Source organism: Triticum urartu, chromosome 6, assembly GCF_003073215.2.
Source record: "Triticum urartu cultivar G1812 chromosome 6, Tu2.1, whole genome shotgun sequence".
Classification (NCBI taxonomy): Eukaryota; Viridiplantae; Streptophyta; class Magnoliopsida; order Poales; family Poaceae; genus Triticum; species Triticum urartu.
The window spans coordinates 574,121,127-574,148,098 of NC_053027.1; the positions used below are offsets into that span (position 1 = coordinate 574,121,127).

General features: G+C 42.4%; 1 pseudogene; it reads right to left on the reverse strand.

Moving 5' to 3' along the window:
* Positions 1–913: 913 nt before the first annotated feature.
* On the reverse strand, positions 914–24,139 carry LOC125517097 (annotated as a pseudogene).
* Positions 24,140–26,972: the final 2,833 nt, after the last annotated feature.

A 26,972-nucleotide genomic window follows, 5' to 3' on the forward strand; every position in this document is an offset into this window, starting at 1 on the left:
CCTCTCACTTTGACCGGCGCGCCAGGGCATGGCGCCGCTGCATGGCATGGCAGCATGGCTGTTTTTGTTTCTTTGCATTTGTAGTACCACGACCACAACAATGGCCCTTTTATTACGTTGGCCAGTACCCAGTAGGTAGTAGAATATGAGCCTGTTGGTTGCATATATATATATATATATATATATATATAGCAGCTTGCGCCCGTCAAGATTTGCACTTGTTTTTTACACTCCTATAACCTATTGCATGAGGGGTAGTTTTATATGCAAGTGGGAACTGCACCGCATGCTAGTTATCAATAAAATGTTGAGATGCATGCACGTCGAGATCGTGTGGCTGATGGCGAGATCCACCGCACATATGTATGATGTATTATCGTTTGTTGCCTGACATGACAATGACGCTGGATTGGAATGGATGCAGGTGGGTGGCTGAGGAGGACCACATCGTCAACTTCCCCACCGTGCGCCTCAAGGGAGGCATGCCCATCAGGGTCACCGCCAAAGACTAGCTGTCTGTCAATCGGACCACCATCCTTGATCAACTCCCCGCGGCAGTCAAGCCAGCCATGCATATACATGATGCTGCTGCTACAAGTATGGTATCTTCCATAGCAAGGTTGAAAGGATCCTTAAAACAAGCTAGCTAGGCAACATCTGATCTGAGAGTACATAGTTATGGGCATGCATGTATAAGTGCTGTAGGGAAGGGTTAATTAGCCATGGAGTAGTTGCCAACCTCTTTCTGTTTATGGAGTGTAAACAAAATAAGAGCCCACATACACTTGCATCTTTTCTGAACATTCAGCCCGTCCTGTTTAGTCGAACGAAGAAAAAATGCAAGGACACCAAAAGGTGTGTAGATACACAGATAACAAATATGTGGTTCCATACTAGTTGGAACACTTTTCGCTTAAATGATGTGCATGACAGATTTATCCAGCCGCTGCACTTTACTGAACAGTTGTTTCCTAGACATGTTGGGTTTTTCAAACCTTCTCTTGGGAGTAATTATACTTGTTAACTGCTGTCCTTTTGCAAGAAAAAGAAAAGCTGCTGTCCTGAATGAATGTAAAAATACTATAACAAGCCCTTCTTTGTTGCATTTAGGGGCATTGCAAGGCACTGCAATTACCTCGAAGATCTACTCTTGGCGCTGATTAGCTACAGAACCAGAAGGCCATGCTGTATTGTTATTGTAGACCGTGATGATCATGCAGAACTAAATGGCAAGTTCTTCTGTACAGAGTTCTTTGATATCCGGTTTTATATTGAAGTTGCATCGATCTCTAGCTTTGACGCCGCGTTGTGATCTAATATGGTGCGTGTTGGGGAACGTAGCAGAAATTCAAAATTTTCCTATGTGTCACCAAGATCTATCTATGGAGAGACCAGCAACGAGGGGAAGGAGAGTGCATCTACATACCCATGTAGATCGCTAAGCGGAAGCGTTCAAGTGAACGGGGTTGATGGAGTCGTACTCGTCGTGATTCAAATCACCGATGACCAAGTGTCGAACGCACGGCACCTCCGCGTTCAACACACGTGCAGCCCGGTGACGTCTCCCACGCCTTGATCCAGCAAGGAGAGAGGGAGAGGTTGAGGAAGACTCCATCCAGCAGCAGCACAACGGCGTGGTGGTGATGGAGGAGCGTGGCAATCCTGCAGGGCTTCGCCAAGCACCACAGAAGAGGAGGGAGAGAGAGATGCAGGGCTGCACCAACGAGAGATCGAATCGCCTGTTGTGGGCAGCCCAATGCCTCATTATATATAGGGAAGGGGAGGGGCTGCGCCCCCTCTAGGGTTCCCACCCCTAGGGGGGGCGGCATCCCTAGATGGGGATCAAGGGTGGCGGCCAAGAGGGGGAGAGGAGAGGGAGGCGCACCAATATGGGCCCTAAGGCCCATATCCCCTAGGGTTTGCCCCCTTTCCACCTCTTAGGCGCATGGGCCTTAGTGGGGCTGGTGCCCTTGGCCCATAAAGGCCAAGGAACACTCCCTACAGCCCATGTGGCCCCCCCGGGGCAGGTGGCCCCACTTGGTGGACCCCCGGGACCCTCCCGGTGGTCCCGGTACATTACCGATAAACCCCGAAACTCTTCCGGTAACCAAAACAGGACTTCCCATATATAAATCTTTACCTCTGGACTATTCCGGAACTCCTCGTGACGTCCGGGATCTCATCCGGGACTCCGAAAAACATTCGGTAACCACATACAAACTTCCTTTATAACCCTAGCGTCATCGAACCTTAAGTGTGTAAACCCTACGGGTTCGGGAGACATGCAGACATGACCGAGACGATCTCCGGTCAATAACCAACAGCGGGATCTGGATACCCATGATGGCTCCCACATGTTCCACGATGATCTCATCGGATGAACCACGATGTCAAGGACTTAATCAATCCCGTATACAATTCCCTTTGTCTAGCGGTATGTTACTTGCCCGAGATTCGATCGTCGGTATCCTGATACCTTGTTCAATCTCGTTACCGGCAAGTCTCTTTTACTCGTTCCGTAACACATCATCCTGTGATCAACTCCTTGATCACATTGTGCACATTATGATGATGTCCTACCGAGTGGGCCCAGAGATACCTCTCCGTCACACGGAGTGACAAATCCCAGTCTCGATTCGTGCCAACCCAACAGACACTTTCGGAGATACCTGTAGTGTACCTTTATAGCCACCCAGTTACGTTGTGACGTTTGGCACACCCAAAGCACTCCTACGGTATCCGGGAGTTGCACAATCTCATGGTCTAAGGAAATGATACTTGACATTAGAAAAGCTTTAGCATACGAACTACACGATCTAGTGCTATGCTTAGGATTGGGTCTTGTCCATCACATCATTCTCCTAATGATGTGATCCCGTTATCAACGACATCCAATGTCCATGGTTAGGAAACCATAACCATCTATTGATCAACGAGCTAGTCAACTAGAGGCTCACTAGGGACATGGTGTTGTCTATGTATCCACACATGTATCTGAGTTTCCTATCAATACAATTATAGCATGGATAATAAACGATTATCATGAACAAGGAAATATAATAATAATAAATTTATTATTTCCTCTAGGGCATATTTCCAACAGTCTCCCACTTGCACTAGAGTCAATAATCTAGTTCACATCGCCATCTGATTAACACTCACAGGTCGCATCGCCATGTGACCAACATACAAGAGTTTACTAGAGTCAATAATCTAGTTCACATCACTATGTGATAAGCACTCAATGAGTTCTGGGTTTGATCATATTGCATGTGAGAGAGGTTTTAGTCAACGGGTCTGAACCTTTCAGATCCGTATGTAGTTTACAAATCTCTATGTTATCTCCTAGATGCAGCTACCACGTTCTATTTGGAGCTATTCCAAATAACTGTTCTACTATACGAATCCAGTTTACTACTCAGAATAATCTAGATTAGTGTCAAAGTTTGCATCGGCGTAACCCTTTACGACGAACTCTTTTACCACCTCCATAATCGAGAAAATTCCTTAGTCCACTAGTTACTAAGGATAACTTTGACCATTGTCCTGTGATCCATTCTTGGATCACTCTTGTACCCCTTGACTGACTCATGGCAAGGCACACTTCAGGTGCGGTACACAGCATAGCATACTGTAGAGCCTACGTCTTAAGCATAGGGGACGACCTTCGTCCTTTCTCTCTATTCTGCCATGGTCGAGCTTTAAGTCTAAACTTCATACCTTACAACTCAGGCAAGAACTCCTTCTTTGACTGATCCATCTTGAACACCTTCAAGATCATGTCAAGGTATGTGCTCATTTGAAAGTACCATTAAGCGTTTTGATCTATCCTTATAGATCTTGATGCTCAATGCTCAAGTAGCTTAATCCAGGCTTTCCATTGAAAACAGTTTCCAAATAACCCTATATGCTTTCCAGAAATTCTACGTCATTTCCGATCAACAATATGTTAAAACATATACTCATCAGAAATTCTATAGTGCTCCCACTCACTTCTTTGGAAATACAAGTTTCTCATAAACTTTGTATACACCCAAAATCTTTGATCATCTCATCAAAGCATACATTCCAACTCCGAGATGCTTACTCCAGTCCTTAGAAGGATTGCTGGAGCTTTGCATACTTATTAGCATCTTTCAGGATTGACAAAACCTTCCGGTTGTATCACATACAACCTTTCCTCAAGAAAATCTTCGAGGAAACAATGTTTTGACATCCTATCTGCAAGATTTCATAAATAATGCAGTGACTGCTAATATAATTCCAACAGACTCTTAGCATCGCTACGAGTGAGAAAATCTCACCGTAGTCAACTCCTTGAACTTGTCAGAAAACATCTTAACGACAAGTCGAGCTTTCTTAATGGTGACATTTACCATCATTGTCCGTCTTCCTTTTAAAATCCATCTACACTCAACAGCCTTACGACCATCAAGTAGTTCTTCCAAAGTATACACTTTGTTTTCATACATGGATCCTCTCTCGGATTATATGGCCTCAAGCCATTTATCGGAATCAAGGCCCACCATCGCTTCTCCATAGCTCGTAGGTTCATTGTTGTCTAGCAACATGACTTCCAAGACAGGATTACGTACCACTCTGAAGTAGTACGCATCCTTGTCATCCCACGAGGTTTGGTAGTGACTTGATTTGAAGTTTCATGATCACTATCATAAGCTTCCACTTCAATTGGCGTAGGTGCCACAGGAACAACTTCCTGTGCCCTGCCACACACTAATTGAAGAGACGGTTCAATAACCTCATCAAGTCTCCACCATCCTCCCACTCAATTCTTTCGAGAGAAACTTTTCCTCGAGAAAGGACCCGATTCTAGAAACAATCCCTTATTGCTTTCGGATCTGAGACAGGAGGTATACCCAACTGTTTTCGGTGTCCTATGAAGATGCATTTATCCGCTTTGGGTTCGAGCTTATCAGCCTGAAACTTTTCACATAAGCGTCGCAGCCCCAAACTTTTAAGAAATGACAGCTTAGGTTTCTCATAGTTCATACGGTGTCATCTCATCGGAATTACGTGGTGCCCTATTTAAAGTGAATGTGGTTGTCTTTAATGCCTAACCCATAAACTATCGTGGTAATTCGATAAGAGACATCATGGTATGCATCATATCCAATAGGGTGCAGTTATGATGTTCGGACACACCATCACACTATGGTGTTCCAGGCTGTATTAGTTGTGAAACAATTTCCACAATGTCTTAATTCTGTGCCAAACTTGTAATTCAGATATTCATCTCTATGATCATATCATAGATATTTTATCCTCTTGTCACGACGATCTTTCAACTTCACCCTGAAATTACTTGAACCTTTCAATAATTCAGACTCGTGATTCATCAAGTAAATATACTCAACATCTACTCAAATCATCTGTGAAGTAAGAACATAACGATATCCACTACATGCCTCGGCACTCATTGGACTGCACACATCAAAATGTATTACTTCCAACAAGTTGCTTTCTAGTTCCATTTTACTGAAACCGAGGCTTTCAGTCATCTTGCCCATGTGGTATGATTTGCATGCCTTAAGTGATTCAAAATCAAGTGAGTCCAAACGGTCCATTTGCATGGAGTTTCTTCATGCATACACACCAATAGACATGATTCGCATGTCTCAAACTTTTCAAAAATGAGTGAGTCCAAAGATCCATCAACATGGAGCTTCTTCATGCGTTTTATACCGATATGACTTACGTGGCTGTGCCACAAGTAGGTGGTACTATCATTACTATCTTTTGGCATGAACATGTGTATCACTACGATCGAGATTCAATAAACCATTCATTTTAGGTGTAAGACCATTGAAGGTATTATTCAAATAAACAGAGTAACCATTATTCTCCTTAAAAGAATAACCGTATTGCGATAGACATAATCCAATTATGTCTATGCTCAACACAAACACCAATCTCGATGGTAGAAGGAGCGTACGATACTTGATCATATCAACATTGGAAATACTTCCAACACATATCGTCAGCTCACCTTTAGCTAGTCTCTGTTTAATCCGTAACTTTTATTTCGAGTTACTAACCCTTAGCAACCGAACCGGTATCTAATACCCTGGTGCTACTAGGAGTACTAGTAAAGTACACAACAACACAATGTATATCCAATATACTTCTATCGACCTTGCCAGCCTTCTCATCTACCAAGTATCTAGGGTAATTCTGCTCCAGTGGCTGTTCCCCTTATTACAGAAGCACTCAGTCTCGGGTTTGGGTTCAACCTTGGGTTTCTTCACTAGAGCAGCAGCTGAATTGCCGTGTCATGAAGTATCCCTTCTTGCCCTTGCCCTTCTTGAAATTAGTGGTTTCACTAACCATCAACAATTGATGCTCCTTCTTGACTTCTACTTTCGCAGTGTCAAACATCGCGAATATCTCAAGGATCATCATATATGTCCCTGATATATTATAGTTCATCACGAAGCTCTAGCAGCTTGGTGGTAATGACTTCGGAGAAACATCATTATATCATCTGGAAGATCAACTCCCACTCGATTCAAATGATTGTTGTACTCAGACAATCTGAGCACAAGCTCAACAATTGAGCTTTTCTCCCTTAGTTTGCAGGCTAAGAAAATCGTCGGAGGTCTCATACCTCTTGACGTGGGCACGAGCCTGAAATCCCAATTTCAGCCCTCAAAACATCTCATATGTTTCGTGACGTTTCAAAACGTCTTCGGTGCCTCAACTCTAAACCGTTTAACTGAACTATCACGTAGTTATCAAAACGTGTATGTCAGATGTTCGCAATATCCACAGACGACGTTCAAGGTTCAGCATACTGAGCGGTGCATTAAGGACATAAGCCTTCTAAGAAGCAATGAGGACAATCCTCAGTTTACGGACCTAGTCCGCATAATTGCTACTATCAACTTTCAACTAATTTTTCTCTAGGAACATATCTAAACAGTAGAACTATAACATGAGCTACGACATAATTTGCAAAATCCTTTTGACTATGTTCAGGATAATTAAGTTCATCTTATGAACTCCCACTCAAATAGACATCCCTCTAGTCATCTAAGTGATTACATGATCCGAGTCAACTAGGCCGTGTCCGATCATCACGTGAGACGGACTAGCCAACGTCGGTGAACATCTTCATGTTGATCGTATCTTCTATACAACTCATGCTCGACCTTTCGGTCTTCTGTGTTCCGAGGCCATGTCTGTACATGATAGGCTCGTCAAGTTAACCCTAAGTGTTTCGCGTGTGTAAATCTGTCTTACACCCGTTGTATGTGAACGTAAGGATCTATCACACCCGATCATCACGCGGTGCTTCGAAACGACGAACTTTAGCAACGGTGCACAGTTAGGGGAGAACACTTCTTGAAATTGTTGTAAGGGATCATCTTATTTACTACCGTCGTTCTAAGTAAATAAGATGTATAAACATGATAAACATCACATGCAATCAAATAGTGACATGATATGGCCATCATCACTTTGCTCCTTTTGATCTCCATCTTCAGGGCTCCATGATCATCATCGTCACCGGCATGACACCATGATCTCCATCATCGTGTCTTCGTGAAGTTGTCACGCCAACTATTACTTCTACTACTACAGCTAACGGTTAGCAATAAGTAAAGTAATTACATGACGTTTATGTTGACACGCAGGTCATAAATAAATTAAGACAACTCCTATGGCTCCTGCCGGTTGTCATACTCATCGACATGCAAGTCGTGATTCCTATTACAAGAACATGATCAATCTCATACATCACATATATCATTCATCACATCCTTTTGGCCATATCACATCACAAAGCATACCCTGCAAAAACAAGTTAGACGTCCTCTAGTTGTTGTTTGCATGTTTTACGTGGCTGCTATGGGTTTCTAGCAAGAACGTTTCTTACCTACGCAAAACCACAACGTGATATGCCAATTGCTATTTACCCTTCATAAGGACCCTTTTCATCGAATCCGATCCGACTAAAGTAGGAGAGACAGACACCCGCTAGCCACCTTATGCAACTAGTGCATGTCAGTCGGTGGAACCTGTCTCACGTAAGAGTACGTGTAAGGTCGGTCCGGGCCGCTTCATCCCACGATGCCGCCGAATCAAGATAAGACTAGTAATGGCAAGAATATTGAACAAGATCTACGCCCACAACTACTTTGTGTTCTACTCGTGCATAGAATCTACGCAATAGACCTAGCTCATGATGCCACTGTTGGGGAATGTAGCAGAAATTCAAAATTTTCCTACGTGTCACCAAGATCTATCTATGGAGAGACCAGCAACGAGGGGAAGGAGAGTGCATCTACATACCCTTGTAGATCACTAAGCGGAAGAGTTCAAGTGAACGGGGTTGATGGAGTCGTACTCGTCATGATTCAAATCACCGATGACCAAGTGCCGAACGCACGGCACCTCCGCGTTCAACACACGTGCAGCCCGGTGACGTCTCCCACGCCTTGATCCAGCAAGGAGAGAGGGAGAGGTTGAGGAAGACTCCATCCAGCAGCAGCACAACAGCGTGGCAGTGATGGAGGAGCGTGGCAATCCTGCAGGGCTTCGCCAAGCACCACATAAGAGGAGGGAGAGAGAGATGCAGGGCTGCACCAGCGAGAGATCGAATCGCCTGTTGTGGGTAGCCCAATGCCTCAATATATATAGGGAAGGGGAGGGGCTGCGCCCCCTCTAGGGTTCCCACCCCCGGGGCAGGTGGCCCCACTTGGTGGACCCCCGGGACCCTCCCGGTGGTCCCGGTACATTACCGATAAACCCCGAAACTCTTCTGGTAACCAAAACAGGACTTCCCATATATAAATCTTTACCTCCGAACTATTCCAGAACTCCTCGTGACGTCCGAGATCTCATCCGGGACTCCGAACAACATTCGGTAACCACATACAAACTTCCTTTATAACCCTAGCGTCATCGAACCTTAAGTGTGTAGACCCTACGGGTTCGGGAGATATGCAGACATGACCGAGACGATCTCCGGTCAATAACCAACAGCGGGATCTGGATACCCATGTTGGCTCCCACATGTTCCACGATGATCTCATCGGATGAACCACGATGTCAAGGACTTAATCAATCCCGTATTCAATTCCCTTTGTCTATCGGTACGATACTTGCCCGAGATTCGATCGTCGGTATCCCGATACCTTGTTCAATCTCGTTACCGGCAAGTCTCTTTTACTCGTTCCGTAACACATCATCCCGTGATCAACTCCTTGATCACATTGTGCACATTATGATGATGTCCTACTGAGTGGGCCCAGAGATACCTCTCCGTCACACGGAGTGACAAATCCCAGTCTCGATTCGTGCCAACCCAACAGACACTTTCGGAGATACCCGTAGTGTACCTTTATAGCCACCCCAGTTACGTTGTGACGTTTGGCACACCCAAAGCACTCCTACGGTATCCGGGAGTTGCACAATCTCATGGTCTAAGGAAATGATACTTGACATTAGAAAAGCTTTAGCATACGAACTACACGATCTAGTGCTATGCTTAGGATTGGGTCTTGTCCATCACATCATTCTCCTAATGATGTGATCCCGTTATCAACGACATCCAATGTCCATGGTTAGGAAACCATAACCATCTATTGATCAACGAGCTAGTCAACTAGAGGCTCACTAGGGACATGGTGTTGTCTATGTATCCACACATGTATCTGAGTTTCCTATCAATACAATTATAGCATGGATAATAAACGATTATCATGAACAAGGAAATATAATAATAATCAATTTATTATTTCCTCTAGGGCATATTTCCAACAGTGCGTGCAGGCGCTGCGGGCCAAGGACCTGAACGAGATGTTCCCGGTGGTGGACGCAGAGGCGGCGCCCATGGAGGACGCCCCTCCACCACTGCTCCGACGCCATCCAAGTCTTCTTACCTTCAGTTTCTTCTTCTTCCCTTACCCTCCATGCCTTTGACTGAGATGTGATGTGGTTTCCTGCCATGAATGAGCAATTGTCGCCGGATGGATGTAGGACGACCGACCATGGATGAGCAGCAGCAGCACCCCCATGGTGAGCCCCTCCACCCCTTTGTTCCCCTCTGCTTTCTGTGATGCTAGAGTTTGGCCTTGGTTCCATGGCTGATTACTTGCTGTACGCCACATCGAGGACCGAGTGTTTGAGCTGATTTGTGTTGTTGGTGGTCATCTAGCTACTGATTTTCTGCTGCAAGTTAGAATGCCTACTGTTCTGTGCTGTAGAAGACTACTAAATTATCTAGTTTGCATCCCTTTGATGTCATGTATGCTACTGATTTGTTGCAGGTAATTAGAATATTGTAGGTTCAGTACTAACATGGCATAATCCATTGGAATAAATTAGATGGGAATATATCTAGTTTGTTAGTATAAATCTGATTAGTATGTTTGCTGCCATTTTGTATAAATTAGATGGGAATAAATTAGATGGGCATAATCTATAACAAGCCCTAATTGAACGAATCAATCTGATTAGTATGTTTGTTGCCATTTTGTTAGTCTGCAGAAGCATATCTAGTTTGTTAGTCAGCCACTTTTTTGCTAGAACCATAAATCCTGATGCATGCTGATTATGGTCTGGTCTGTTAGATCTGTTCTGCTGTTGCTTAAAATTTGACTGGATTCTGAATGTGTATCTGCTGGTGTGTATCTGCTGTTGCCTGGATTCTGAATGAACATGTCAGTATACTATATACCCAAAAAACATGCTTATAGTTCTTTTCATTTCTATGATCAATTTAGTTAGAGTTACACATGTCAGTATACTATATACCAAAAAAATCCTAGCTAGTGAGAACATTTTTCACTCCATGAACACATACTGGTTAGTGTTAGTCATACTATTTATCTACATGGCATTTGATGTCAATTCTTGCTTATAAGTTATTGGATCACTCCATGAACACATTCTTATTCTTATATTTTCATTCTTATTCTTTGCACAGGTGAAGTGTGAATCCAAGGCCGAAGCTGTGAATCATATCAACAAAGAGGAGCATATTATGTGTTGTAATTGTACGCATGTCTGGGTTGTAGTATACTGAATTGTAATAGACTAATGTAGTCTTGTTTTGGACGAATTTCATTTGCTCTCTAGTCTGTTCAAAACAATGATTGTGTATGTGATTTGAATACCCGTGAAATGGAAACCTGACAAGAGGGTCCAAGTTATAATGGTTGTTTGACAAATTTCGAAATTTCTGACATGTGGGACATATTTTGAGATAAGCATGACATGTGGGGTTGGCTTACTAGTGGTACCCCAATGTATAATGGCTGAAACTAGAAAACTCAATGGACTAAAAAGGCTACGGCCCAAAAATAAAATGGCTTAAATGTTGGGCCTGGCCCATGTAGTTGACCAAAATTAATCAAGAAAAAATATGTAAAAGGCCGAATTGTTGGGCTAGGCCCATGTAGAAAATCAAATTGGACCGGGCTGAATCTTGTGCCACGTCAGATTGCCACGCTGGATGCCTACGTGGCCTGGGGAGGTTGCTAGTGACCAAAACGTCACAGTAGACGTATTTTGGTCATAAACGTCTTCGACCATTCCAGAAGAAAGGTCGCTATAGTCAGTTTATGACCGCCAGCTTTTGACCTTCTGTTTTTGGTCACAAAAATGTCGCACATAAAAAACCATGACCTTTCAGTGACCAATAGTGGTGGTCACAAGTTGACATATTTCTTGTAGTGTCTCTTTACTCGTTCTGTAATACATCATCCTGCAACTAACTCATTAGTTGCAATGCTTGCAAGACTTAAGTGATGTGCATTACCGAGAGGGCCCAGAGATACCTCTCCGACAATCAGAGTGACAAATCTTAATCTCGAAATACGCCAACCCAACAAGTACCTTCGGAGACACCTGTAGAGCACCTTTATACTCACCCATTTACGTTGTGACGTTTGGTGGCACACAAAGTGTTCCTCCGGTAAATGGGAGTTGCATAATCTCATAGTCATAGGAACATGTATAAGTCATGAAGAAATCAATAGCAACAAACTAAACGATCAAGTGCTATGCTAACGGAATGGGTCAAGTCAATCACATCATTCTCCTAATGATGTGATCCCGTTAATCAAATGACAACTCATGTCTATGGTTAGGAAACATAACCATTTTTGATCAACGAGCTAGTCAAGTAGAGGCATACTAGTGACACTCTATTTGTCTATGTATTCACACATGTATTATGTTTCCGGTTAATACAATTCTAGCATGAATAATAAACATTTATCATGATATAAGGAAATAAATAATAGCTTTATTATTGCCTCTAGGGCATGTTTCCTTCACAAGAGACATCGTGGAAGTATTCGGAGGTCCAAAAGGCTTTTATAATAGTTGGAAATATACGCTTTCAGATTTTCATGCCCCACTATTGTTCCCTCGTCCTGTTCAAGTTGTATGATCTTCTTCTTCCTATGTTTACCATTTGCAACCATATGGAAGAACTGTGTGTTGTCGTCCCCTTGGACAACCTTAAGCGTTTTCGCACGCAACGCCCACTTGAGTTCCTCCTCTCTCAAGAGAACACGTAGGCCTTGCTCAGCCTCGGACTTGGTTCGATGCTCATTAACAAAAAGAAGAGTGGTTTCAGCCTTTACATCTAGTGCCTCAATAAGTTGAGTTAGACGTTCTTTTTTCTGCTTATAAATCCCACACTCTTTCCTGGCCCATCCTCTCAGAAATTGTCGGAGGTGTCTAATCTTATTCTGCCATCTCTCGACATGTGTCCTTCCTGTAATTGGCTTAGCCCATTCGCGTGCAATCATCTCCATAAATCCTTCTCGCTCAAACCAGCTTTGCTCGAAGGAGAAGATGTTTTTGTTTGCAACATGGGTAGCCTCTCCCGAATCTAAAAGGAGTCGTGTATGATCCGAGATCGCTCTTTGCATCGCATGAACCGACACCAACGGATATTTTTGTTCCCACTCCACACTAGCAAGTACCCTATCTAGCTTTTCATAAGTCGGAACAGGTAACGAGTTGGCCCATGTAAACTGTCTACCGGTGAGCTCAATTTCTCTCAAATTGAGGCTCTCGATAATCATGTTAAACATCATAGACCAACGTCCATTGAAATTGTCATTATTCTTTTCTTCTCTTCTCCGAATGATATTGAAATCTCCCCCGACTAGTAGTGGCAGATTTTCATCTCCACAAATCCTCACTAAATCGGCAAGAAAATCGGGTTTAAATTCAGGTTGCGCTGCCCCATATACCGCAACTAGCGACCATCGGAACCCATCCAATTTTGATCTCACCCAATGTGCATCATAAGTAAAAATCCTCAAAAATTGGAACCCAACTTCACTACTGATTCTTATCTTTTCATTTGAGCGTGTTACTTCCTCCAGATGCAAAATGAGCAGAGCAGGTAAGGCTCCAAGGATGCAGAGATCACTTTTCTTGATTCCCTTCACTGTAAGGCGTAACAGTTGGAGGTTTATGAGGGAGCTCACCCATGTCGGAACCTGCGAAATGGCTGAAGACCGGGTAATAAGTTTCTTGAGGGTCGGCCGGCACAAAGGTTCCTGTAAGAGGCTGCTCCCTCCATAAATAGTCAGGGAGCGGAGGTTCTGGGTGCCTAGCTTACACAGGGAAGAGAAGATAGCTTTGTTGCACTCCTCTTCAGCCACATATGCATCCTCAGTATCAACTTCAAAACGAAGGTCAAGCTGCAGATTTCTCAAATTCTTTAGTTGGCCAAGGCCCCATAGGAAGTCAAACGGCTGAATGGAGACCCTCACATCTTCCAACGTCTCCAGTGCTTGCATCTTTGCAATTCCATCAGGAAATTTAACATAATTATCAACAATTAGATGGGACAATTTTCCAAGATTAACAATAGACGTGGGTAATTCTTCTACACAAGTGTCACTTAGGTCCAGCATCTCTAAGAACCCCAAACGCCCGATTTGTTAAGGGAGTTTGCTTATTGTTGTAGTTTCAAGGTTCAAGTACCTCAGCTGGAACAACTTCACTATGTTTTCAAGATGATGTTCTTTCAGTGATTGGTCACTCAAGTCGAGAACACGCAGATGTCTGAACTCTGCCAAAGAAGGGATTTCCACAACACCTCTGACCACAATAAGTGATCGGACATGGGACAACACGAGACCTGTTGTTAGTACTGTTGAATTTCCTTCCTTGGCACCTTGGAGACAGAGTCGACGAACAACTTTGCTTTGGTTCTTAATTGTCAGAATGGGATCGCCAAGTAATGTAACGAAGTTTTCTTCTATAGACTTGGATATGATGAAATCAAGAATTGTATCATGAACTTGACAACTCTCCACCATGTCATATTCATTCGTCTCCACAGGTTGGATCAAACCCCTATTCAGTAGCTCATTAAAGCACATTTCTCCTAACTCATATGTTGTGTATCAGCCTTCTGTATGAATAAATCCTTCGGCAATCCATCTTTTTATCAGGCCCTTCTTCCCAATAGTAGAATCTTCTAGATATATGCTCAGATATAAGAGACAAGTTTTTAGATAAGGAGGCAGATCAAAGTAACTAAGCGACAATATCTTCATCACTCCTTCGATGCTAGGATTTCTTTCAAGTGCACGACCAATTGAATCTTTCACCTGATTCCATATATTTTCTTCTCTTCTTGTGTTAGCCAATAAACCAGATATAGCGACTATCGCCAAAGGTAACCCGTGGCATTTTTCCAATATCTGCTCTGAAACTTCTTGAAGGTATGAAGGACAATTTTCACCAGGCTTGAATAATCTTCTATGAAATAATTGCCTTGAGTGCACCATATCAAGAGGCCTTATATAATAAATATGACCACTAAATGTTGAACAACATGAATGAGCGACATTGTTCAAACGAGTAGTGGTGATTATTCTATTACTATAACTTGTAGTGGGGAATGCACACTTAATAATATCCCATGTGTCGATGTCCCATATATCATCATCAACAACAAAGTACCTGTACATGGATTAGAATATCTTTCAAATAAAGAATGTAGACATAGATAGACAGAATAAATGAAACACGTTAACATTGCCAACATGAAGAGGATAAATACAAAAGTATTAATAGGGCATATGTTAGAGACTTAATTCATGTGACCACATCCATGTTAATTAGTTTGGCACATTACCAAGAGACGGGGGATAAGAGATTGTTTAAACAACTGGCATGGAAGCAATTTTTTTAATGTGAGGCATGACACAGAAAAGATCAAAACTGGACAGTTAAGTTGAAAGACGTACAAGAGATGGATCAAAAGATGAATAATCATATATACTTAATTTGTGTGGAAGGGGCGCCGATCAGGTGGTCATAAGCAACAAGCAAGAATCTTGGTGTTGACCAGAAGATCCAGTGATACAAAATGAAAACAGTGTAAACTACATATATAATATATAGAAAAAAATATGTTTTAACTAGTACTGGCTGTGTGGGCCAATTGTGACTGTTGCCTTTTTATTTTCTTGTGTTACTGACTTTTAGAACCTTCTCCATCTTCATCAATGAAAAGGAGCAGCTGGCTGTCTTTTCGTCCAAAACTAATTTAGGCTCAGTTAAGCTAGTAAACTATAGCTTTATTGGAGTTAAATCACCGATGACGTATGGGCATGTAGGGCAACAATACTGGCAAAGGCCTAGTGGATCTCATCCGAGCTGGTCTCAATAGAGCATTGCACCTTTGAGAGGAGAGGAAGAGTGAATGGAGGCACAATGGAGCTGGTCTGAACAGGAAACAGACCCAGAGAAGGGAGAGGTGGAGGTGCAAAAAGAATGTGATGTGTGTGGCAGCCTTTGTGTGAAAACAAGGGTGACGTGGATGCTACACTTGCAAAACGAGCATCTAGATATCATCAAAATCACTGTCCAAACCATTCATGAGGTAAAGTGCTACAAACATTATAGGTCACACATAGTCAAGCCATATATAAGTCAACAAAAGGGATTAGCTATGTCTTGAATATCATAGTATATCAAACAAACTCCTAGGACAGGTTGTTCTCTGTACACTCTCCGTTCTATTTCTTTTGTTTAGAAAATCGACACGTTCTTTATTACAAACATTTGACCACTACTTTTTTTTACATATGGGGAAAGTATGAATATAGATGTTTTCATGGAACTTTTCAACAAATTCCACTAGTACAAATGATAGAGATTTATACATTCAAAGACAGAAGTGAAAGTGAAAAAAAAATGATAGAGATAGCATGCACCTTTTGTCGGCTAGAAAATTACTGATATTGATGATAACTTGTTGTACATTTGCTGCTTCCGTTTTAGAATATTCTTGATGGCTAACTTGACTATGAATAGTTCTCATGATATGTATCATGTCTGGATTTCGCGACACGGATAGGAAGGCCGAACAGTCAAATTTTCCTTTGAGGTCTTGGTACACTTGGTATGCAAGAGTTGTCTTGCCTGTTCCTCCGGATCCAACAATGGAGACTACCTTCAATGGCTCTTCTGCAGAAGTGCGTCCATCCTCTTGAGTCAACAGTTTGATTATCTCAGCCTTAGGTTCGTCAATTCCCACCAATTTTGAGGCATGCTCAAAGATAGTAAGAGCTCGAGGGTCAACAGTTGCATTCTTGGAGTTGGAGATAGCCACACCAGTCCTGTATCTTCCATTCCTGTCACCCACCTCAATGATTTGTTTCTTCAGATCTTGGATATCTCTGCCACTCCGACGGCGGAAGTTCAACATCCCCAATTTCCAAAATGAGTTTTTGATTTTCTCAATGAAGCCATCTGGCTTTTCATCTTTGTCATCAACACTTTGCATGAAGTCGTCGATGGCATTCTCCATGTCATAAGAAAGCTCCCGGACTTCATTCATCCATACTTTATCCTGCGCATCAGGATCCTCCACCTCGGACATCTTGAGGAGAAAAGTCTCCATGGCGGCGAGCTCATGAGTGAGAGACTTGATCTCCTTGCGCACACCCTTGAACCGCCTGTACTCATCGCCGAGCAGAGTTCCCAGCTTCCCCAGGACAAGTTCCAGGACCCCTGTCGCCACACTCACAAGAGCTGCCTCCATGACCCTGTGCAAGGTCTTTCAATTCTGCGTGGAGTTCAGTCTACATCCAGGAAATAGATGGATTAATCGATGTAATCCACTAAGCCCAAGCACTAATGCACTGAGAAACGACGGCGGATCATACTGACAGGAGTTTTTCTTCAACGTGCTTGCTATGTCAATTCTGCTTGGAGGCCGTCGAATAAACTGAGAGTAAACAACTAGCTAGATTTCCGACTTCACTCGAACAATCCAAGACACTGGAAAGAGAAATAATCTAAGTTAGCCAAGGCATTGTTACATTGAACGAGATGCAATTGGTCATACCCTGAAAGCTCAGAGCACACTAGTGGCAGCTCAGAGTTAGCTCACTCTGCTCTCAGTATGGATCGAGCGCGCTGACCCTGAAGAGTGGAATTTATTACCAAGTATTTATGTTCCAAATTTAAAGTCTAAAAAATTCATTTGTCAGAAAAAATAATATACAAAAGAGTGAAAAAGTTATATAAAGAAACAGCAAAACGAAAAAAAAGGGGGAAAACAACTACTGTGCGTCTGGGCTCTACGTGCACAGTGCATGGCCCAGCCCACCAGGAGGTGCTGGTTCTCCTCGCCTCCGTGTCAGCTCGGCCGTGCCCGCGCACGCGATGCGCCGCGGGATGGACGACACGGCCACGCTCCCTGTAGCAGCGGAAGGCTACTTGACCGCCCCCGACGCCCTGACAAACCCTAGTTCTCTTCTCCCATTCGTCCCCTTCGGTTTAGCCGTCGCCGTCGGCCACGAGGAGGCGCGACGTCGTCGACTACCTCACCGGATCGACCCCTTCTTCCCCGGCGCCGCCCGCCCCTGTCATCGTCGCTGCGTCAGCGTCTTCCCGAGCCGTCCCCGAGATCACAGTGAGCAACCGCACCGAACCCCTCCCTCATGCCTTCCTTGCGCTCGATCGGATTCGAGCTGCTCGCCGCCGCACATTGATGCTGCTGTCGCCAAAGCTCACGGCCTGCGCTCCTGACCCTCCCAGGGAGCCCACTGGGCCAGCCACTCGTCTGGTTGTGCACAAAAACGCCGGATCCGTAGGTAGAACCCGAGCTCCGACCGGCGCCCCAGCTCCGGCCACAATGAAGGATATAGTCCTTTATCCGTATATATATGGCTATAGTGCTCAGTTTATAGATGCTTTGTGTGGTTGGTAATTTATCGAGTTCATGCATAATTGCATAGTTCACTCTCTTAATTTCCAAAGCAGGAAAACGTAGAAAATAGCCCCTTTGTTGTAATGACTGCCAAATGAAAAATCCCACTTTTATGTTGCTGACACCCAAGCAGCCAATCTGCTGCTACTGAAGGACCGCGAAACTTTGGTACAAATGTATTGTCTCCTCAAGAGATCGAAAGCAGTGAGTGCCCATCAGCGTCATCTTCATCCCGGAAACAGTGAGTGCCTCCTTTCCAACATCACCCACTGCAAAAAAAAGAAAAAAGAAGGGGAAATCACGATCTGAATGGCATGCAAATGTGTACAAAGGGAGATCCATCGCACTTTGCATGGTCAAAACCAGCAGCACTGCTTGCATCTCAGCAACAATAAAGATAAAAACAAGCAGAAACGACATGTCAACTGAAACTTAAGACACATCCACTGCAGTCTGTGATGGATCGACCCACCTATCGACCTCCGACACAAGGATGAACCTTCCAGATTGCAGCCCCCACGAAATTCTGCCCTGAGCTGAAGATACATACAGCCTAATGATGAATACATGAGGCAACAGAACAGAGATTGAAAAATAGACCTTGTGAATCAAGGTACCTATGTGGTCTCGTTGCATCCTCGACGGTACATGTCAGCCAAAGGATATGTCCTTGTGTCTGCTCTAATCATGTCAGCCTTTGCGGAATTACAAATTTACAAGCTCGCATGGAGTCAATTCCTGGTTCTTGGCTTTTTTTTTATGCCCAGCGCCATTTGCATCATCTTCTTCTTCATGCAGCCTAGTCATGAAACAGAGTGTGTCCGTTCCAACATCATGCAGGACTCAGAAAAAATCATCTGCTGTCCTCAAGCTTCTGGAGAGTAGCTAGCTAGCAATAATCCTCTGCTACTGCAAAATTAATTGAATATTGGTAACATCAAATTTTGGCAGCAGCAATACTACTATATAACAATCTTACATTTAAGGGAAAAGAATAGAAGCATATATAACATCATGGAAGTCGTCTAGAAAACAAGAAGAGCTCATGAATTGTTTAAGTTCAGGACACTACAACAGGGACACTAAGCTTTCTTGATGTCTAGTTTGTGGAAGAACTCGCTGAAGCAAATAACTAACCAAGAACAAGATGGCTTCATCATATTTAAACAACTGCCGGCACCTCAAGTATATGTACTAATCTCTAACAGAGAATGAAGCGTGCGACATCCACTTAGGGATGCCGGGAGAAACACCAAGTAGAAGAAACATAGATTTGTACACATTTTCTGAATGACAACATGGATGCTGTAAAAAGCTCAAGAGGTGTCTCGTCCGCCAGTACAGTGCTTGTAGTTATACTGAATCTGACGGTAAACTGTTGTACAAATGCCCAGTCTCCTCGAGGGATAGACTGAACTGAAGACGGTTTACCCATTCAGAAAGAGCACACATTTTCTGAATGAGAACTCTGAACTGGGATTGTTGACAGCAGGAATCAATCTGGCATCAAGATGGTTTCCAACCATGGTTTTCAATTTCAGTTTCAGAAAAATTTCAGCACCAACCGAAATTACTGAAATTCAGTGAATTTCAGTGATTTCAGTTTCCATTTCAGCCAAATGACCGAAATATTCGCTTGAATTCAATTCAAAATTTGATAATTTTAAAAAATATTTTGAAAAATATTGAAATGGTTGTGCTATACTGAAATTGCTGAAATATTTTGGCCGAAACGTAATATTTCAGTGTCTGCTGAAATTACTGAAATTCAGTGAATTTCACCGAAATCTCACTGAAAGTGAAAACCATGTTTCCAACAACATAGATCAGCCACAACAATCAAGTGCCCAATAATCATACAGTACTGATCTGGTTACCACTGCAATTGATTACCAGATGAACTGTAAAACCAAGATTTAATTGACAGTAATACATACTAGTTGACAGGCTTATATGAAGCTGTAAACAACCGTAAGCAAACATATATAACAACGTCCAAATTGTTGAGAGAACTATTGAGAAGAAGCAGAGCGTAACAGGGGCACAAAAGCTTGCTTCATAACAGAGCACGACGACTACATACAGGTTGATAAAAGAGCAAAGGAGAAATGTATTACCGGTACAGCTACAGAATGACGACTTGCCAAAGAGCATGACAACTAGAGAATGACGACTACGAATGGTCGCCCGATACTATTAAACCATCAACACGTACGGATGACTGATTATTACAGAAAATGCAGTACAGTAGCAGTCATAACCAATTCTACAATTTTGTATCACTATCCAAGTACATTATTATCCGACGGAGAGAATACAGTGAAGTGGTGGATCATAAAAGAGAGATGAATCGAGCCAAACACTATTAAACTTCAGAACCGGCTGGCCGGACGACGAGCAGAAGCAACTCCCCTGTTGTTGTATCCTAGTGCCCATTGATGTCTCTCAAAGAGTATACTAGGGTGGTTGGGATGTGTGCTGGCTCCTCTCTCCATGACAGTCTTCACGGCTTCAACAATGCCATCATCACCTCGAACACTAATACATTTGACACTAGTGAGGCAAGGGAGGTTCTCAATTCCAAAGCCGAGAGAGTTAGCTTCAACTATGCAAAACTGATTAAGCTCGAGTTTTTCTAGCTTTGGCATGGACCCGATCCCAAAACATCAGATCAACTGGTCTAAAACATGCATCATAAATAAAAATCTTCAAGAATCGGAACCCAACTTCACCACTGATTATGAGCTTTTCGTTTGACTCTGTTTGTTCCACCAGATCCAGAATCAGCAGACTGGGTAAAGCCCCAAGGATGCAGAGATCGTCCAGCTTGAACGCCCAAAAAACAAGGTGTAGTCGTTGGAGGTTTCTGAGGGAGCCCACCCATGTCGGAACATGTGGGAAGGCCGAAAACCAGATAGAAAGGTCCTCAAGGGTAGGCAGGCACAAAGATTCCTCATGTAAGAGGATGCTCTCTTCATAAAAAATAGTCAAGGAGCGGAGATTCTGGGTGCCTATCTTACACAGGGAGGAGACAATAGCCGCAGATTCAGATTCCCCAAACACATCAGTACCCTCCTTGTCAGACAATAGCCGCAGGTTAAGCCGCAGATTCCTCAAATTCATTAGTTGACCAAGGCCGCACAGGAAGTCTAATGGTTGAATGGAGACCCTCACATCTTCCAACGTCTCCAGCGCTTGCATCTTCGCAATCCCGTCAGGAAATTCTACATCATCATGAACAAGTAGATGCATCAATTTTCTGAGATTAACAACTGATGCGGGTAATTCCCTTACATGAGTGTGTCTTAGGTTCAGAATCTCTAAGCACCCTAAACGCCCGATTTGTTCTGGGAGTTTGCTTATTCTTTGACTTTGGATGTTCAGGTACCTCAGCTGGAATAACCTCATTATATTTACAAGATGATGATTGTGCAAACCAAAGCAATCCATCAAGTCGAGAACACGCAAATGTCTGAACTCTTCCAAAGAAGGGATTTCCAACAGACCTCTAACCATAGTAAGTGACCGGACATGGGAAAACACGAGATCTGCTACCAATACTGCTGAATTTGCTTCCTCAACATCCTTTAGACAGAGTCGACGAACAACTTTGCTTTGGTTCCTAATTGTCAGAGTGGGAACCCCAAGTATAGTAACAAAGTTCTCTTCTATAGACTTGGATATGATGAAATCAAGAATTGTGTCATGAACTCGACAACTCTTCACTTCGCCAAAGATATCTGTCAACCAAGGTTAGATCAAACCCCTATTGAGTAGTTCATTAAAACACCTTTCTCCTAACTCATATGCGGTGTATCTGCCTTCTCTATGAATGAATCCTTCAGCAATCCATCTTCTTATCAGGTCCTCCTTCTCAATAGTAGAATCTTCTAGATACATGCTCAGGTATAAGAGGCAAATTTTTAAATAAGGAGGCAGATCAAAATAACTAAGTGACAATATCTTCATCATTCCTTCGACGCTAGGATTCCTTTCAAGTGCATGGCCAATTGAATCTTTCACTTGATTCCATAGAACTTTTGTTTTTTCTGTGTTAGCCAACAAACCAGATATAGCAATGATCGCCAAAGGTAACCCATCGCATTTTTTCAATATTTGTTTAGAAATTTCTTGAAGGTATGAAGGGCAATCTTCATCCGACTTAAATAATCTTGTGTGAAATAACTGTCTTGAGTGCACCATATCAAGAGCCCTTATATTGTAAATATGACCACTGAATGATGAACAACATAAATGAGTGACGCTGTTCATACGAGTGGTGGTGATTATTCTAATGGTAGAACTTGTAGCGGGGAATGCACGCTTAATAATATCCCACGTATCCACGTCCCATATATCGTCAACAACAACAAAGTACCTGTACATGGACAAATTAGCATAGCTCCAAAGTAAAGTGTGCTACGTAGACAGACAAAGAGTAAACGAAACACATTAACATTGACAAAATGAAAAGGATAAGCACACAAGTGCTAAAAGGGCATATGTTACATACTTAATTCCTTCTGCATGTCCATGTTAGTTTGGAGAATTACACAGAGCAAGGGGGATAAGCAATTGTTTAAACAAGAGGCATGCCCGCAGAAAAGATCAAGACTGGACAATTATGTTGAAAGACAAGAGATGGATAAAAAGATGTATAATTATACGTTGGCGTCGATCAGGTGGTCATGAGGAACAAAGCAAAGGATCTGGGTGTGGACCCAAAGATCCAGTGATCTAAAATGAAAACAGAGTAAACTACATATAATATATATAAAATGTGTGTTTTCCCTCATAGACTACTGATTTGGGCATTCTTCCCATTAAAAAAATTAGGCTCACTTAACCTAGTAAACTACAGTTTTTTCGATTTTGGATGGCTACATTGCCAATGATGTATGACCGTGTAGGGCAACAATAGTGGCTGATGCCTAGTGGATCTCAACGGAGCTGATCTCGATAGAGCAGTGTGGCGTTCGGTTGGCGGGAAGAGAGAGGATATGAAGAAGAGTGTATCAATGCACGATACATCTGGTCTGAAGAAACAAAGGACCCGGAGAAGGGAGAGGTGGAGGTAGAAAAAACTAATGTGTGTGACAACTTCCATGTGAAAATCAGGGTAACATGGATGCCACACTTGCAAAATCAGTGATGAGGTAAAGTGCAGATCAGGATGTTAAGGGAGCTCAATGAGAATTAGAAAGAAAAGTGAGCCAAGTTAGTACTCTGAGCAAATGTAGTGTTATGGGGCTCTACTCCTGACACAAACTTATGCCATATAATTACACAATAAAAGAGAGTAGCAATGTGCCTATGTATTGAAGGAGATTTGTGAACATAGAATTAAATGGAACTTTTTAACAAATTCTACTAGTACAATCTTCCTATGACATCTAAGCAACTATTTATACATTCAAAGATGACAAGTAGAAATGAAAAAATATTAAAGAAAAAATGTACCTTTTGTCTGCTAGAAAATCTATGATCTCGCTGATGAGTTGTTGTATATTCCCAGCTTCAGTGGTAGCATAGTCTTTCTTAGCCACTTCACTTAGAATGGTTCTCAAGATATTGGCCATGTCTGGATTTCGTGAAACTGAGACGAAAGCCCAACATTCATATTGTCCTTTGAGCTCTTTATACACTTGGTTTGCAAGAGTTGTTTTGCCCATACCTCCAGATCCGACAATGGAGACTATCTTCAGTTGTTGTTGTTGTTGCTCTGAAGCACGAACATCCTCTTTTGTTAACAATTTGATCAGCTCAGCCTTGGGTTCATCGATTCCAACAAGCTTGGAGGCATGCTCAAATATAGCAAGAGCTCTTGGGTCAACGGCCGCATTTCTGATGTTTGAGACGTTCTGGCGACTCTTGTACCTTGCATTCCTCTCACCCACCTCTTTGAGTTTTTGCTTTCTTTACTTTCTTGTTGCAACTAAAAGAAAGGAAATAAATTAAAAAGAAAGGAAATAAATCAAGAAGATCATATACTAACCCTATGGTAGGTGATGGCACCACATAAGGAAAAGTATAAGTAGAAAATTTTATCAGAGATTGCATTAGTCAGTGATGCAACTCATGAAAGAATTAATAAGGAAAGAGAAGATTCACATATAAATATACTATCCTATATGCCAAAATTGTTGACGTTGGACAAGGAAGACAACTTAATGATTTATGTTTGTTCATATTCACATAGAAGTCATATTGTCATGGATCCTTTAACATGTGGTGCTTGCCCCCTATCTTTGCTAGCCAAAAATTCCGCACTAAGTAGAGATACTACTTGTGCACCCAAAAACCCTTGAACCCAAATCTTCTTTCAAGTGTCCATCATACCTACCTAGGGATTGAGCAAGATCTCTCAAGTAAGTTGTCATCGGTGCAAAAAGGCAATAAAAATTGCTTCTAAATATGTGAGATCAATAGTGTAAGAGAAAATTGAGTGTTGCACAAACTTGTGCTGGTGAAGAATAAAAGCGTCGGACTGCATAATAAAGGTCGTTATTACAAGGGGCAATGCAACGTGACGTTCTTTTGCACTAAGGGGTTGAGCATACAAACAAATAAGCGTATGGCAACTTTTCCTTCCCTCTGCGAAGGGCCTATCTTTTACTTTTATGTATTTACTTTTATGCAAACAGTCAAAGTTTTCTCTCTATTCCTTTTTATTTTCTCCTTTGGCAAGCATCATGTGGTGAGGAAAGATCTAGGCACATATGTCCAGTTGAATATGGGTAGAATGAGTTATTATTGTTGACATCACCCTTGAGGTGAATACGTTGGGAGGCAAAACTATAAGCCCCTATCTTCTTATGTGCCTGGTTGAAACGTTTTGCTCATGTGTATGAGGTGAGTGTTAGCAATCATAGAAGACTATATGATGGTTGAGTATGTGGACTTGTCTAAAGGCTCCGATACGTGACCCTTCCTGAAAAGATAATGACTTGTAGTTTTAAAGTTGACCGAGAACATAGTTTGTTTGTTTCTAATAGAGTTTTTGTTTTATACTTCGATTGTGTGATGAACTATTACTTATTCATGAGAAGTATATGATAAAAGTTCTCTGACAAAAGCCTTATGTTTAATTTTGTTGTTGTTGTAATAATGAACATGATGCTTCTATGTCTGTATTTTGTTTTTATCGACACCTCTCTCTCTAAGCATGTGGACATGTTTTTCGATTTTGGTTTTCGCTTGAGGACAAGCAAGGTCTAAGCTTGGGAGAGTTGATACGTCCATTTTGCATCATGTTTTCCTACTATTATTTATGATGTTTTTATCCATAATAATGCTTTTTGGAGTAATTTTAATGCCTTTTCTCTCATAATATGCAAGGTATACACAATGAGGGAGAATTCCGACAGCTGAAAATCTGGACCTGGAAAAGTTACGTCAGGCCACCTATTCTACACAACTCCAAACAAGCTGAAACTTCACGGAGATTTTTATCAAATATATGATGAATATTGGGGCAAATAACTACCAGAGGGGCCCACCAGGTGGGCACAATCTACCTGGGCGCGTCAGGGAGCCCAGGTGCCCCCTGGTGGGTTGTGCTCACCCAGGCCCACCTCCGGTGTCCATCTTCTGGTGTATAGGTCATTTTGATCTAGAAAAAAAAATAATCAGAAGACTTTCAGGACGGAGCGTCGCCGTCTCAAGGCGGAACTTGGCAGAAGCACTTTTGCCTTTCGGCGGAGCGATTCCGCAGGGGGAACTTCCCTCCCGAGGGGGGGGAATCATCGTCATCATCATCACCAACAACTCTCCCATCTTGGGGAGGGCTATCTCCATCAACATCTTCAACAACACCATCTCATTTAAAACCCTAGTTCATCTCTTGTGTTCAATCTTGTTACCGGAACTATAGATTGGTGCTTGTTGGTGACTAGTAGTATTGATTACATCTTGTAGTTGATTACTATATGGTTTATTTGGTGGAACATTATATTTCAGATCCAATATGCTATTTACTACTCCTCTGATCTTGAGTATGATTATCATTTGTGAGTAGTTACTTTTGTTCTTGAGGTCACAATAGAAATCATGTTGCAAGTAATCATGTGAGCTTGATATGTGTTCGATGTTTTGATAGTATGTATGTTGTGATTCCCTTAGTGGTGTCATGTGAACGTCGACTAAATGACACTTCACCATATTTGGGCCTAAGGGAATGCATTGTGGAGTAGCAATTAGATGATGGGTTGCGAGAGTGACAAAAGCTTAAACCCCAGTTTATGCGCTATTCCATAAGGGACCGATTGGATCCAAAATTTAATGCTATGATTAGAATTTATTCTTAATACTTTTCTCGTAGTTGCAGATGCTTGCGGGAGGGTTAATCATAAGAAGGAGGTTTGTTCAAGTAAGAACAGCACCTAAGCACCGGTCCACCCACATATCAAAGTAGCGAACATAAATCAAACCAACATGGTGAAAGTGACTAGATGAAATTTCCATGTACCCCCAAGAATGCTTTCTTATCAGAAGAGACCATTTTGGCCTGTCCTTTGCCTCAAAAGGATTGGGTTACCTTGCTACACTTTTGTTACTATTATTGTTACTTGCTCGTTACAAATTATCTTGCTATCAAACTACTTTGTTACTTATAATTTCAGCACTTGCAGACATTACCTTGCTGAAAACCACTTGTCATTTCCTTCTCCTCCTCATTGGGTTCGACACCCTTACTTATCAAAAAGAGCTACAGTTGATCCCATATACTTGTGGGTCATCAGTAGCC